Raw genomic sequence first — 15000 nt, forward strand, 5'->3', positions numbered from 1 at the left:
GCCAGTTCCTTGACCGACCGCCGACGCTTGTGCCGTTCCTCTCGTACTTGGCAGTCGCCGCGCGATTGTCGGGTCGTCGTTCTTGCACGCTCGAACGGTCGGGAGGGCACTCGGCTGGCGTTTCGGGAACGCGCAGCCTCGCCTTCTACCGACGTAACCACGACTCGCCGTTCGCGCTCCGCCGCTCCTGTTTACAGTACTAGGCGGTCCCGCAGCGGTCGGGTCGCGCATTTCGAGCGCTTCGAGCCACGGTGCAGTGGCGGGTCGAAAGCCGACCTATGAGTGCGTTGCGCCGTTTGTACCCGCGTCCGCCACCTGGCCGACCGTCCAAGGTCGCGGTGTTGGCGTCCGCTGGGCGCAACAATTTGTCACGGGGTGCCGCTCCACATTCAGGCAGCCCCGTGGGGAAAAGCCGACCCCGCGTCCAAACGGGGTCAGCGGCAGAAAGTGTCGGGCGCAGACGCAGCTGAGGCGCTCACCCTTCACAATCCGTTAATGATCCTTCCGCAGGTTCACCTACGGAAACCTTGTTACGACTTTTACTTCCTCTAAATGATCAAGTTTGGTCATCTTTCCAACAGACCGGCGCAACCGAAAGGCCGCGCCGGACATCGGTCCGAAGACCTCACTAAATCATTCAATCGGTAGTAGCGACGGGCGGTGTGTACAAAGGGCAGGGACGTAATCAACGCGAGCTTATGACTCGCGCTTACTGGGAATTCCTCGTTCAAGGGGAACAATTGCAAGCCCCTATCCCAATCACGAAAGAAGTTCCACGGGTTACCCAGTCTTTTCAGACAGGGATAAAGACACGCTGCTTCCTTCAGTGTAGCGCGCGTGCGGCCCCGGACATCTAAGGGCATCACAGACCTGTTATTGCTCTGTTTCGTGCGGCTAGGAGCCGCTTGTCCCTCTAAGAAGGTTGTAAGGTGCTGGGAACCCCGCACCTATTTAATAGGCTAGAGTCTCGTTCGTTATCGGAATTAACCAGACAAATCGCTCCACCAACTAAGAACGGCCATGCACCACCATCCACCGAATCAAGAAAGAGCTCTCAATCTGTCAATCCTCCCAGTGTCCGGGCCGGGTAAGTTTTCCCGTGTTGAGTCAAATTAAGCCGCAGGCTCCACTCCTGGTGGTGCCCTTCCGTCAATTCCTTTAAGTTTCAGCTTTGCAACCATACTTCCCCCGGAACCCAAATACTTTGGTTTCCCGGAAGCTGCCCGCCGAGTCATTTGAGTAACTCAGGCGGATCGCTGGTTGGCATCGTTTATGGTCAGAACTAGGGCGGTATCTGATCGCCTTCGAACCTCTGACTTTCGTTCTTGATCAATGAAAACATTCTTGGCAAATGCTTTCGCAGTAGTTCGTCTTGCGACGGTCCAAGAATTTCACCTCTAGCGCCGCAATACGAATGCCCCCGTCCGTCCCTCTTAATCATTACCTCGTATTCCAAAAACCAACAGAACAGAAACGAGGTCTTGTTCTATTATTCCATGCAAGTTTATTCAGGCGACTCGCCTGCGTTGAGCACTCTAATTTTTTCAAAGTAAAAGCACCGGCCATCTCGAGGCACACAATGAAGTGCACCAAGAAAGAACCGGCATGATGTTCAGTCCGAGCCGTCGCATCGGGTAGATGCACTACTCGTCTGGAACTGAGATCCAACTACGAGCTTTTTAACCGCAGCAGCTTTAGTATACGCTATTGGAGCTGGAATTACCGCGGCTGCTGGCACCAGACTTGCCCTCCAATTGATCCTCGTTAAAGGATTTAGAGTGTACTCATTTCAATTACGGGGCCTCAAAAGAGTCCCGTATTGTTATTTTTCGTCACTACCTCCCCGTGCCGGGAGTGGGTAATTTGCGCGCCTGCTGCCTTCCTTGGATGTGGTAGCCGTTTCTCAGGCTCCCTCTCCGGAATCGAACCCTGATTCTCCGTTACCCGTAACAACCATGGTAAGCAAGTAACCTACCATCGAAAGTTGATAAGGCAGACACTTGAAAGAAACGTCGCCGGCTCGTGGCCATGCGATCAGCACAAAGTTATCCAGAGTCACCACACAATACGGGCCGAAACCCGATCGATCTTGGTCTAATAAAAGCACCCGTTACCCAAAGGGCTCCAGGCTCACTGCATGTATTAGCTCTAGAATTGCCACAGTTATCCAAGTAGGAAGAAACGATCTAAGGAACCATAACTGATTTAATGAGCCATTCGCGGTTTCGCCTTATTTCGGCATGTACTTAGACATGCATGGCTTAATCTTTGAGACAAGCATATGATTACTGGCAGGATCAACCAGGTAATCGTTCGACTGCGCGTCCGTCCTCGCCTTCGGCGGGCCGGACGCAGTCTGTGTGCGGCGGAGGCCACCTTCAGGCGCCCCAACACGCTTATTTTGCACTCCGAGATGACGGCGTTCGAGCTCGCTACGGCACAACCTTCCCGAAAGACGAGTGGGAGCCGTGCGGCAAGAAGCACGTTCATGCTCGCTCTTTTTCGTTGCATCGACTCGGTCGCGCCGTGCGGGTTGCCCAAGCCCGCTGCACTGTCGGTGGACCGGCCGGAACTAGCAACGGAGCCGAGACTGCAAAGCCGCCAGACGACGGGTCACGCCCGCGTCTTCGGCGCTTTCGCATCTGAATCGCCCGAGGACGACACGGAACACACCTCGATATCGTGGTAAAACGGCACCGTCCGACAACCAGCCCCTAACGCATCAAGCGGATGAGGCTGCAGACGACTGCCGTGGATTCCCCTGGAGCAGACCCGAGGACACGCTTGACGAGGCCGAAGCCCGCCGCATATCAGACACCCGGTCGCTTTCGCGTACGCCGCTCACGAGAACCCCCACATAATAGCAGCGATAAGTACCCAGACCTCCTTGGGCACTAATACGAGCGTACTCGAGAAAATTTCACCGCGGGTGTGCCCCGAAACGTGTGGCACGTTGAGCGTGCCACAAGTCTACGTCGCTCTCAAACCCGCCGAGGTCGTAGAATTTGCGACCCTACTCACGAAATTCCCACCGAGGATACGGCCGCAAACGTACCGCACCTTGGGTAGGCCACGAGTTTGTGCAACACTACGCTGACGGCACAGCACCGAGGTCGTGCGCGCACGCACGGGAAAATTCCGCCGCGGTTTCTGCCGAAAACGTGAGGCACCACGACTCTCCGCAAGTTCGCGTCGACTGCGAAAGACCGAAGTCGTGAACGACGTGTCCGCTACTCGCCGCCGACACGCTGGACACCAAACGTACAACGACTCGACGGCGTCGTAGAGGCCCACGACGCGGTTTTCCTTAACGACGTCTCGGCGTGGCACCGACAGGTTAGAACGGCCGACCAACGTTCCCTGTCCGCCGTTCGGCTCAGTCGAAGGGCTCGGCGACTTCGGCAACGCTGCGAAGCCGCACGGTGACGCACGCCATGTCCCCATTTTTTTTTTTTTTCTTTCTGCGTCTGCCGGGGTGCCCCTATAATAGCAGCGATAAGCACCCAGACCGCCGTGGGTCGCTCGCCCCGGCTGACGTGGTTTTTCGTACTCCTGCGGCGGTCGCCGTCAAGCACGTCCAAATACGCTACTTTCGTGGGCGCATTCACGCTCTTTCGCTTCGCCGGAGTGCCAGCACTCACTCTGCCAAAAACGGCGAACATCCGAGCGGCGGTTCCCACTTTTGCGTCGGCGTCGCAAACCCCGCCCCGGCAGACGAGGTTTGCCGTACTCGTGCGACGGTGGCCGGCGGGCACGTCGAAAGACGCCGATATCGTGCGCGAATTGGCGCACCTTGGCTTCACCGGAGTGCCGCCACTGACTCCTCCAAAAACGGCGAAGATCCGAGCGGCGCTTCCCACTTTCGCATCGGCGTCCCGAACTCCGCCCCGGCTGACGCGGTTTACCGTACTCGTGCGACGGTCGCCGGCGAGCACGTGGAAAGACGCCGATATCGTGCCCGAATCGGCTCCGTTCGGCTTCGCCGGAGTGCCAGCACTGGCTCGGCGAAAGACGACGAACATCCGAGCGACGGTTCTCACTATTGCGTACGCGTCGCAAACCCCGCCCCGGCAGACGCACTTTGCCGTACTCGTGCGACGGTCGCCGGCGAGCACGTAGAAAGACGCCGATATCGTGCCGGAATCGGCCCCGTTTGGCTTCGCCGGAGTGCCAGCACTCACTCGGCCACAAACGGCGAACATCCGAGCGGCGGTTCCCACTTAGCCGTCGGCGTCCCGAACTCCGCCCCGGCAGACGCGGTTGCCGAGCTCGTGCGACTAGCGACCGCGAAGCCGTCTCGCGACGCCGCTTTCGTGCGCGGCTCCCACTGCGACCTGGGTCACCCGAGGTCGACGAGCAAGAAAGAATGTCGAAAAAAATTTTTTTTTTTTTTGCGTCTGCCGGGGTGCCCCTATAATAGCAGCGATAAGCACCCAGACCGCCATGGGTCGCTCGCCCCGGCTGACGTGGTTTTTCGTTTTCCTGCGGTGGTCGTCGTCAAGCACGTCCAAACACGCCACTTTCGTGGGCGCATTCGCGCTCTTTCGCTTCGCCGGAGTGCCAGCACTCACTCTGCCAAAAACGGCGAACATCCTAGTGGCGGTTCCCACTTTTGCGTCGGCGTCGCCAACCCCGCCCCGGCATACGCGGTTTGCCGTACTCGTGCGGCGGTGGCCGGCGGGCACGTCGAAAGACACCGATATCGTGCGCGAGTCGATGCTTCTTGGTCTCGCAGGAGGGCCGCCACTCACTCCTGCAAAAACGGCGAAGATCCGAGCGGCGCTTCCCACTTTTTCGTCGGCATCGCAAACCTCGCCCCGGCAGACGCGCTTTGCCGTACTCGTGCGACGGTCGCCGGCGAGCACGTCGAAATACGCCGATATCGTGCCCGAATCGGCCCCGTTTCGCTTCGCCGGAGTGCCAGCACTCACTCGGCCAAAAACGGCGAACATCCGAGCAGCGGTACCCACTTAGCCGTCGGCATCCCGAACTCCGCGCCGGCTGACGCGGTTGCCGAGCTCGTGCGACTAGCGACCGCGAACGCGTCTCGCGACGCCGCTTTCGTGCGCGGCTCCCATTGCGACCTGGGTTACCCGAGCTCGACCAGCAAAAAAGAAGGTCGAAAAAAAATTTTTTTTTTCTGCGTCTGCCGGGGTGCCCCTATAATAGCAGCGATAAGCACCCAGACCGCCGTGGGTCGCTCGCCCCGGCTGACGTGGTTTTTCGTACTCCTGCAGCGGTCGCCGTCAAGCACGTCCAAATACGCCACTTTCGTGGGCGCTTTCGCGCTCTTTCGCGTCGCCGGTGTGCCAGCACTCACTCTGCCAAAAACGGCGAACATCCTAGTGGCGGTTCCCACTTTTGCGTCGGCGTCGCCAACCCCGCCCCGGCATACGCGGTTTGCCGTACTCGTGCGGCGGTGGCCGGCGGGCACGTCGAAAGACACCGATATCGTGCGCGAGTCGATGCTTCTTGGTCTCGCAGGAGGGCCGCCACTCACTCCTGCAAAAACGGCGAAGATCCGAGCGGCGCTTCCCACTTTTTCGTCGGCATCGCAAACCTCGCCCCGGCAGACGCGCTTTGCCGTACTCGTGCGACGGTCGCCGGCGAGCACGTCGAAATACGCCGATATCGTGCCCGAATCGGCCCCGTTTCGCTTCGCCGGAGTGCCAGCACTCACTCGGCCAAAAACGGCGAACATCCGAGCAGCGGTACCCACTTAGCCGTCGGCATCCCGAACTCCGCGCCGGCTGACGCGGTTGCCGAGCTCGTGCGACTAGCGACCGCGAACGCGTCTCGCGACGCCGCTTTCGTGCGCGGCTCCCATTGCGACCTGGGTTACCCGAGCTCGACCAGCAAAAAAGAAGGTCGAAAAAAAATTTTTTTTTTCTGCGTCTGCCGGGGTGCCCCTATAATAGCAGCGATAAGCACCCAGACCGCCGTGGGTCGCTCGCCCCGGCTGACGTGGTTTTTCGTACTCCTGCAGCGGTCGCCGTCAAGCACGTCCAAATACGCCACTTTCGTGGGCGCTTTCGCGCTCTTTCGCGTCGCCGGTGTGCCAGCACTCACTCTGCCAAAAACGGCCAACATCCGAGCGGCGGTTCCCACTTTTGCGTCGGCGTCGTAAACCCCGCCCCGGCAGACGCGGTTTGCCCTACTCGTTCGACGGTCGCCGGCGAGCGCGTCGAAAGACGCCGATATCGTGCGCTAATTGGCGCTCCTTGGCTTCTCCGGAGTGCCGCCACTCACTCCTCCAAAAACGGCGAAGATCCGAGCGGCGTTCTCCACTTTCGCATCGGCGTCCCGAACTCCGCCCGGGCTGACGCGGTTTACCGTACTCGTGCGACGGTCGCCGCCGGGCACGTCGAAAGACGCCGATATCGTGCCGTAATCGGCCCCGTTTGGCTTCGCCCGAGTGCCAGCACTCACTCGGCCAAAAACGGCGAACATCCGAGCAGCGTTTCCCACTTTCGCATCGGCGTCCCGAAGCCCGCCCCGGCAGACGCGGTTTGCCCTACTCGAGCGACGGTCGCCGGCGATCACGTCGAAAGGCGCCGAATTCGTGCACGAATCGATGCTTCTTGGTCTCGCAGGAGGGCCGCCACTCACTCCTGCAAAAACGGCGAAGATCCGAGTTGCGCTTCCCACTTTTTCGTCGGCGTCCCGAACTACGCCCCGGCTGACGCGGTTTACCGTACTCGTGCGACGGTCGCCGGCGGGCACTTCAAAATACGCCGATTTCGTGGGCGCATTCACGCTGTTTCGCTTCCCCGGAGTGCCAACACTCACTCTGCCGAAAGCGGCGATCATCCGAGCGGCGGTTCCCACTTTTGCGTCGGCTTCGCAAACGGCGCCCCGGCAGACGCGCTCGTGCGACGTACTCGTGCGACGGTCGCCGGCGAGCACGTCGAAAGACGCCGATATCGTGCTCGAATCGACCCCGTTTCGCTTCGCCGGAGTGCTGCCAGTCACGGCGCAGAAAACGGCGAACAAGTGTTTTTTTTTTTTTTTTCCTAGAATTTGTGTTATAGAAGGCACATTTGATATCGGACGATAATTTTCAACTTTATCACGCGCACCGATTTTCGTGTAGAGGTTTGCAAGTTTATGGGAATTTCTCCACTTGGAATAATGCGATTTAGTAGTACTACGAGAACTTCATGGATGTACTCAAGGGTACGGGGCAAGTCAGTTACGTCAACACCTGCAGATTTTTTACACTTCAAACTGAAAATTGTTGGTTGTGAGTCCTCGTGTGATATTAAAGGCCGATTCGCTAACACATAGAACAAAGAAAGAAAGGAAGAAAAAACGCCCGCGCTCGCTCAAGAAACCTGGGTTCGCAACAAGTGGCAACAACAAGCAACCGAGCGAGTGCGCCAAAACCCGTGGCGGCCGAACAAACGCGAAGTCCCAACCGCGTCAGCCGGGGCGGCACGGGACAGGAAAAATCACTTCAGCCGGGGCGGCGGGGCACCGAATAAACCTCGTCACCTCGTCGCAGGATAAAAGAGGAAACAAAAAGTCTAAACAGCGTCTGCTGGAGCGAATGCGTAATAAAACAACAACAACAACAAAAAAAAAACACCCGCGCTCAAGAAGTCTGCAATCCTCACAAAAGGCGACTGTGACCGAGCAGCGTCAGCCGGGGCCGTGCGGAAACGGAAAAACCGCGACTACCGGGGCGTCGAGGCACCGAAAAATCCACTTCAGCCGCGGCGAAAAAAAAAAACAAAAAGAAAGACGGAGGGGGGGGGGGGGGAACCACGTCTGCCGGGGCGAAGGAAAAAAAAAAACGCGTCTGCCGGGGCGAGCCCGGGTGCGGCACCACCGGGAAAACTGTGGCAAACAGACATGGCGATCGAGTGAGTGGGCCGCCAGCCAGGCTCAGCCAAAAAGTGCAAAGTCCGAACTGCGTCAGCCGGGGCGGCAAAAACCGCGTCAGCCGGGGCGGCGCAAAAAACCGCGTCTGCCGGGGCGGCACGAAACCGCGTCAGCCGGGGCGGGGCGAAAACTGCGTCAGCCGGGGCGAAAAGAAAAAAAAAACGCGTCTGCCGGGGCAAGCCCGGGTGCGGCACCACCGGGAAAACTGTGGCAAACAGACATGGCGATCGAGTGAGTGGGCCGCCAGCCAGGCACAGCCGAAAAGTGCAAAGTCCGAACCGTGTCAGCCGGGGCGACGCAAAAACCGCGTCAGCCGGGGCGGCGCGAAAACCGCGTCAGCCGGGGCGGCACGAAACCGCGTCAGCCGGGGCGGCGCGAAAACTGCGTCAGCCGGGGCGGCGCGAAAACCTCGTCAGCCGGGGCGAGCGAAAAGGGGGGGGGGGGGAACCACGTCTGCCGGGGCGAAAGAAAAAAAAACGCGTCTGCCGGGGCGAGCCCGGGTGCGGCACCACCGGGAAGACTGTGGCAAACAGACATGGCGATCGAGTGAGTGGGCCGCCAGCCAGGCTCAGCCCAAAAAGTGCCAAGTCCGAACTGCGTCAGCCGGGGCGGCAAAAACCGCGTCAGCCGGGGCGGCGCGAAAACCGCGTCTGCCGGGGCGGCGCGAAAACTGCGTCAGCCGGGGCGAGCCCGGGTGCGGCACCACCGGGAAAACTGTGGCTAACAGACATGGCGATCGAGTGAGTGGGCCACCAGCCAGGCTCAGCCAAAAAGTGCCAAGTCCGAACTGCGTCAGCCGGGGCGGCAAAAACCGCGTCAGCCGGGGCGGCGCAAAAAAACCGCGTCTGCCGGGGCGGCACGAAACCGCGTCAGCCGGGGCGGCGCGAAAACTGCGTCAGCCGGGGCGAAAGAAAAAAAAAACGCGTCTGCCGGGGCGAGCCCGGGTGCGGCACCACCGGGAAAACTGTGGCAAACAGACATGGCGATCGAGTGAGTGGGCCGCCAGCCAGGCACAGCCGAAAAGTGCTAAGTCCGAACTGCGTCTGCCGGGGCGGCACGAAACCGCGTCAGCCGGGGCGGCGCGAAAACCGCGTCTGCCGGGGCGGCACGAAACCGCGTCAGCCGGGGCGGCGCGAAAACTGCGTCAGCCGGGGCGAGCCCGGGTGCGGCACCACCGGGAAAACTGTGGCAAACAGACATGGCGATCGAGTGAGTGGGCCGCCAGCCAGGCACAGCCGAAAAGTGCTTAGTCCGAACTGCGTCTGCCGGGGCGGCACGAAACCGCGTCAGCCGGGGCGGCGCGAAAACCGCGTCTGCCGGGGCGGCACGAAACCGCGTCAGCCGGGGCGGCGCGAAAACTGCGTCAGCCGGGGCGAGCCCGGGTGCGGCACCACCGGGAAAACTGTGGCAAACAGACATGGCGATCGAGTGAGTGGGCCGCCAGCCAGGCACAGCCGAAAAGTGCTAAGTCCGAACTGCGTCAGCCGGGGCGGCAAAAACCGCGTCAGCCGGGGCGGCGCAAAAAACCGCGTCTGCCGGGGCGGCACGAAACCGCGTCAGCCGGGGCGGCGCGAAAACTGCGTCAGCCGGGGCGAAAGAAAAAAAAAAAAACGCGTCTGCCGGGGCGAGCCCGGGTGCGGCACCACCGGGAAAACTGTGGCAAACAGACATGGCGATCGAGTGAGTGGGCCGCCAGCCAGGCACAGCCGAAAAGTGCTAAGTCCGAACTGCGTCTGCCGGGGCGGCACGAAACCGCGTCAGCCGGGGCGGCGCGAAAACCGCGTCTGCCGGGGCGGCACGAAACCGCGTCAGCCGGGGCGGCGCGAAAACTGCGTCAGCCGGGGCGAGCCCGGGTGCGGCACCACCGGGAAAACTGTGGCAAACAGACATGGCGATCGAGTGAGTGGGCCGCCAGCCAGGCACAGCCGAAAAGTGCTAAGTCCGAACTGCGTCTGCCGGGGCGGCACGAAACCGCGTCAGCCGGGGCGGCGCGAAAACCGCGTCTGCCGGGGCGGCGCGAAAACTGCGTCAGCCGGGGCGAGCCCGGGTGCGGCACCACCGGGAAAACTGTGGCAAACAGACATGGCGATCGAGTGAGTGGGCCGCCAGCCAGGCACAGCCGAAAAGTGCAAAGTCCGAACCGTGTCAGCCGGGGCGACGCAAAAACCGCGTCAGCCGGGGCGGCGCGAAAACCGCGTCAGCCGGGGCGGCACGAAACCGCGTCAGCCGGGGCGGCGCGAAAACTGCGTCAGCCGGGGCGGCGCGAAAACCTCGTCAGCCGGGGCGAGCGAAAAGGGGGGGGGGGGGAACCACGTCTGCCGGGGCGAAAGAAAAAAAAAACGCGTCTGCCGGGGCGAGCCCGGGTGCGGCACCACCGGGAAGACTGTGGCAAACAGACATGGCGATCGAGTGAGTGGGCCGCCAGCCAGGCTCAGCCCAAAAAGTGCCAAGTCCGAACTGCGTCAGCCGGGGCGGCAAAAACCGCGTCAGCCGGGGCGGCGCGAAAACCGCGTCTGCCGGGGCGGCGCGAAAACTGCGTCAGCCGGGGCGAGCCCGGGTGCGGCACCACCGGGAAAACTGTGGCTAACAGACATGGCGATCGAGTGAGTGGGCCACCAGCCAGGCTCAGCCAAAAAGTGCCAAGTCCGAACTGCGTCAGCCGGGGCGGCAAAAACCGCGTCAGCCGGGGCGGCGCAAAAAAACCGCGTCTGCCGGGGCGGCACGAAACCGCGTCAGCCGGGGCGGCGCGAAAACTGCGTCAGCCGGGGCGAAAGAAAAAAAAAAAACGCGTCTGCCGGGGCGAGCCCGGGTGCGGCACCACCGGGAAAACTGTGGCAAACAGACATGGCGATCGAGTGAGTGGGCCGCCAGCCAGGCACAGCCGAAAAGTGCTAAGTCCGAACTGCGTCTGCCGGGGCGGCACGAAACCGCGTCAGCCGGGGCGGCGCGAAAACCGCGTCTGCCGGGGCGGCACGAAACCGCGTCAGCCGGGGCGGCGCGAAAACTGCGTCAGCCGGGGCGAGCCCGGGTGCGGCACCACCGGGAAAACTGTGGCAAACAGACATGGCGATCGAGTGAGTGGGCCGCCAGCCAGGCACAGCCGAAAAGTGCTAAGTCCGAACTGCGTCTGCCGGGGCGGCACGAAACCGCGTCAGCCGGGGCGGCGCGAAAACCGCGTCTGCCGGGGCGGCACGAAACCGCGTCAGCCGGGGCGGCGCGAAAACTGCGTCAGCCGGGGCGAGCCCGGGTGCGGCACCACCGGGAAAACTGTGGCAAACAGACATGGCGATCGAGTGAGTGGGCCGCCAGCCAGGCACAGCCGAAAAGTGCTAAGTCCGAACTGCGTCAGCCGGGGCGGCAAAAACCGCGTCAGCCGGGGCGGCGCAAAAAACCGCGTCTGCCGGGGCGGCACGAAACCGCGTCAGCCGGGGCGAAAGAAAAAAAAAACGCGTCTGCCGGGGCGAGCCCGGGTGCGGCACCACCGGGAAAACTGTGGCAAACAGACATGGCGATCGAGTGAGTGGGCCGCCAGCCAGGCACAGCCGAAAAGTGCTAAGTCCGAACTGCGTCTGCCGGGGCGGCACGAAACCGCGTCAGCCGGGGCGGCGCGAAAACCGCGTCTGCCGGGGCGGCACGAAACCGCGTCAGCCGGGGCGGCGCGAAAACTGCGTCAGCCGGGGCGAGCCCGGGTGCGGCACCACCGGGAAAACTGTGGCAAACAGACATGGCGATTGAGTGAGTGGGCCGCCAGCCAGGCACAGCCGAAAAGTGCTAAGTCCGAACTGCGTCTGCCGGGGCGGCACGAAACCGCGTCAGCCGGGGCGGCGCGAAAACCGCGTCTGCCGGGGCGGCACGAAACCGCGTCAGCCGGGGCGGCGCGAAAACTGCGTCAGCCGGGGCGAGCCCGGGTGCGGCACCACCGGGAAAACTGTGGCAAACAGACATGGCGATCGAGTGAGTGGGCCGCCAGCCAGGCACAGCCGAAAAGTGCCAAGTCCGAACTGCGTCAGCCGGGGCGGCAAAAACCGCGTCAGCCGGGGCGGCGCAAAAAAACCGCGTCTGCCGGGGCGGCACGAAACCGCGTCAGCCGGGGCGGCGCGAAAACTGCGTCAGCCGGGGCGAAAGAAAAAAAAAAAACGCGTCTGCCGGGGCGAGCCCGGGTGCGGCACCACCGGGAAAACTGTGGCAAACAGACATGGCGATCGAGTGAGTGGGCCGCCAGCCAGGCACAGCCGAAAAGTGCTAAGTCCGAACTGCGTCTGCCGGGGCGGCACGAAACCGCGTCAGCCGGGGCGGCGCGAAAACCGCGTCTGCCGGGGCGGCACGAAACCGCGTCAGCCGGGGCGGCGCGAAAACTGCGTCAGCCGGGGCGAGCCCGGGTGCGGCACCACCGGGAAAACTGTGGCAAACAGACATGGCGATCGAGTGAGTGGGCCGCCAGCCAGGCACAGCCGAAAAGTGCTAAGTCCGAACTGCGTCTGCCGGGGCGGCACGAAACCGCGTCAGCCGGGGCGGCGCGAAAACCGCGTCTGCCGGGGCGGCACGAAACCGCGTCAGCCGGGGCGGCGCGAAAACTGCGTCAGCCGGGGCGAGCCCGGGTGCGGCACCACCGGGAAAACTGTGGCAAACAGACATGGCGATCGAGTGAGTGGGCCGCCAGCCAGGCACAGCCGAAAAGTGCTAAGTCCGAACTGCGTCAGCCGGGGCGGCAAAAACCGCGTCAGCCGGGGCGGCGCAAAAAACCGCGTCTGCCGGGGCGGCACGAAACCGCGTCAGCCGGGGCGAAAGAAAAAAAAAACGCGTCTGCCGGGGCGAGCCCGGGTGCGGCACCACCGGGAAAACTGTGGCAAACAGACATGGCGATCGAGTGAGTGGGCCGCCAGCCAGGCACAGCCGAAAAGTGCTAAGTCCGAACTGCGTCTGCCGGGGCGGCACGAAACCGCGTCAGCCGGGGCGGCGCGAAAACCGCGTCTGCCGGGGCGGCACGAAACCGCGTCAGCCGGGGCGGCGCGAAAACTGCGTCAGCCGGGGCGAGCCCGGGTGCGGCACCACCGGGAAAACTGTGGCAAACAGACATGGCGATTGAGTGAGTGGGCCGCCAGCCAGGCACAGCCGAAAAGTGCTAAGTCCGAACTGCGTCTGCCGGGGCGGCACGAAACCGCGTCAGCCGGGGCGGCGCGAAAACCGCGTCTGCCGGGGCGGCACGAAACCGCGTCAGCCGGGGCGGCGCGAAAACTGCGTCAGCCGGGGCGAGCCCGGGTGCGGCACCACCGGGAAAACTGTGGCAAACAGACATGGCGATCGAGTGAGTGGGCCGCCAGCCAGGCACAGCCGAAAAGTGCTAAGTCCGAACTGCGTCTGCCGGGGCGGCACGAAACCGCGTCAGCCGGGGCGGCGCGAAAACCGCGTCTGCCGGGGCGGCACGAAACCGCGTCAGCCGGGGCGGCGCGAAAACTGCGTCAGCCGGGGCGAGCCCGGGTGCGGCACCACCGGGAAAACTGTGGCAAACAGACATGGCGATCGAGTGAGTGGGCCGCCAGCCAGGCACAGCCGAAAAGTGCAAAGTCCGAACCGTGTCAGCCGGGGCGACGCAAAAACCGCGTCAGCCGGGGCGGCGCGAAAACCGCGTCTGCCGGGGCGGCACGAAACCGCGTCAGCCGGGGCGGCGCGAAAACTGCGTCAGCCGGGGCGAGCCCGGGTGCGGCACCACCGGGAAAACTGTGGCAAACAGACATGGCGATCGAGTGAGTGGGCCGCCAGCCAGGCACAGCCGAAAAGTGCTAAGTCCGAACTGCGTCAGCCGGGGCGGCAAAAACCGCGTCAGCCGGGGCGGCGCAAAAACCGCGTCTGCCGGGGCGAAATAAAAAAAAAAACAAAGAAAAAAGCCCGCGCTTAATCAAAAGAAAACAAAGAAAAAAGCTTGCGCTTAATCAAAAGAAAACAAACAAAAAAAGTTCGCGCTTAAGCCTGGCGGTGGAACCACCGGGGCAAACAGACCTGGCGATCGAGTGAGTGGGCCGCCAGCCGGGGTGAGCCAAAAAGTGCAAAGTCCGAACCGCGTCAGCCGGGGCGGCGCGAAAACCGCGTCAGCCGGGGCGGCGCGAAAACCGCGTCAGCCGGGGCGGCGCAAAAACCGCGTCAGCCGGGGCGGCGCAAAAACTGCGTCAGCCGGGGCGGCACGGAAAAACGAAAACCGCGTCAGCCGGGGCGACATCAAAATGAGGAAAAAAAAAAAAAACTGCCTTAGGACACCTGCGTACACTTTCATGCGTTTGGGCATATCTCTCTGTAACACGCGCGCCCCTCGTTACGCGCGGCACTCTGTTTTCTCCGACACCCATATTTCGGCGGCATGTGGCACGCGCGCCCGTCCCTACGCACGGCACACCGCAGTGCTTTCTCGATATTTTTCTTTTCCTCCAACACCGTCATCTATAGGCTTTTAGTGACCTGTTGCTCGTGGCACAAGTTCGCTTGCTCTGACACCTCTTGCATGCGCACCGTTTTTGCGCACGGTGCTATGCCGCAAAGCACGGCAGTCGCATGCGTTTCTCTCAGGCACCTCTTTTTTGACACAACGCTGTGGTGCTTAGAAACACACGCGCCGCTTTTGCGCACAGAACTCCACCGTACAGCACGGTAGTCACGTTTGTTCCACACGAACAGCAGTGTGCATCGTGCTACGACACTTTGAAAGCTTTTTCTTCCGAGTCTCGACCGCGCTGTTCCTTTCGTACTTGGCGCGATTTTGGGACCAGCTTTGTTTTAAACCCCTACTGCGCGCCGTTCCTTTCGTACTTGGCGCGGTTCAGGGTTTGTTTCGAGCCCTTAGCCGCGCTGTTCCCTCCGTACTTGGCGCGGTTTAGGGTCGAGCTTTGTCTCGAGCCCTCTCCGCGCCGTTCCTTCCGTACTTGGCGCGGTTTAGGGTTTGTTTCGAGCCCTTAGCCGCGCTGTTCCCTCCGTACTTGGCGCGGTTTAGGGTTTGTTTCGAGCCCTTAGCCGCGCTGTTCCCTCCGTACTTGGCGCGGTTTAGGGTCGAGCTTTGTCTCGAGCCCTCTCCGCGCCGTTCCTTCCGTACTTGGCGCGGTTTAGGGCCGAGCTTTGTCTCGAGCCCCT

The 15000-nt window shown here is 62.2% G+C and overlaps 1 non-coding gene across 1 annotated transcript; it reads right to left on the bottom strand.

Moving 5' to 3' along the window:
• Positions 1 to 493: 493 nt before the first annotated feature.
• On the bottom strand, positions 494 to 2308 carry LOC142792232 (small subunit ribosomal RNA). The gene has a single exon (XR_012890761.1). It is a non-coding gene; the product is annotated as a small subunit ribosomal RNA (ribosomal RNA).
• Positions 2309 to 15000: the final 12692 nt, after the last annotated feature.

The sequence above is a fragment of the Rhipicephalus microplus genome, unplaced genomic scaffold, assembly GCF_043290135.1.
Source record: "Rhipicephalus microplus isolate Deutch F79 unplaced genomic scaffold, USDA_Rmic scaffold_208, whole genome shotgun sequence".
In the NCBI taxonomy this organism is placed as follows: Eukaryota; Metazoa; Arthropoda; class Arachnida; order Ixodida; family Ixodidae; genus Rhipicephalus; species Rhipicephalus microplus.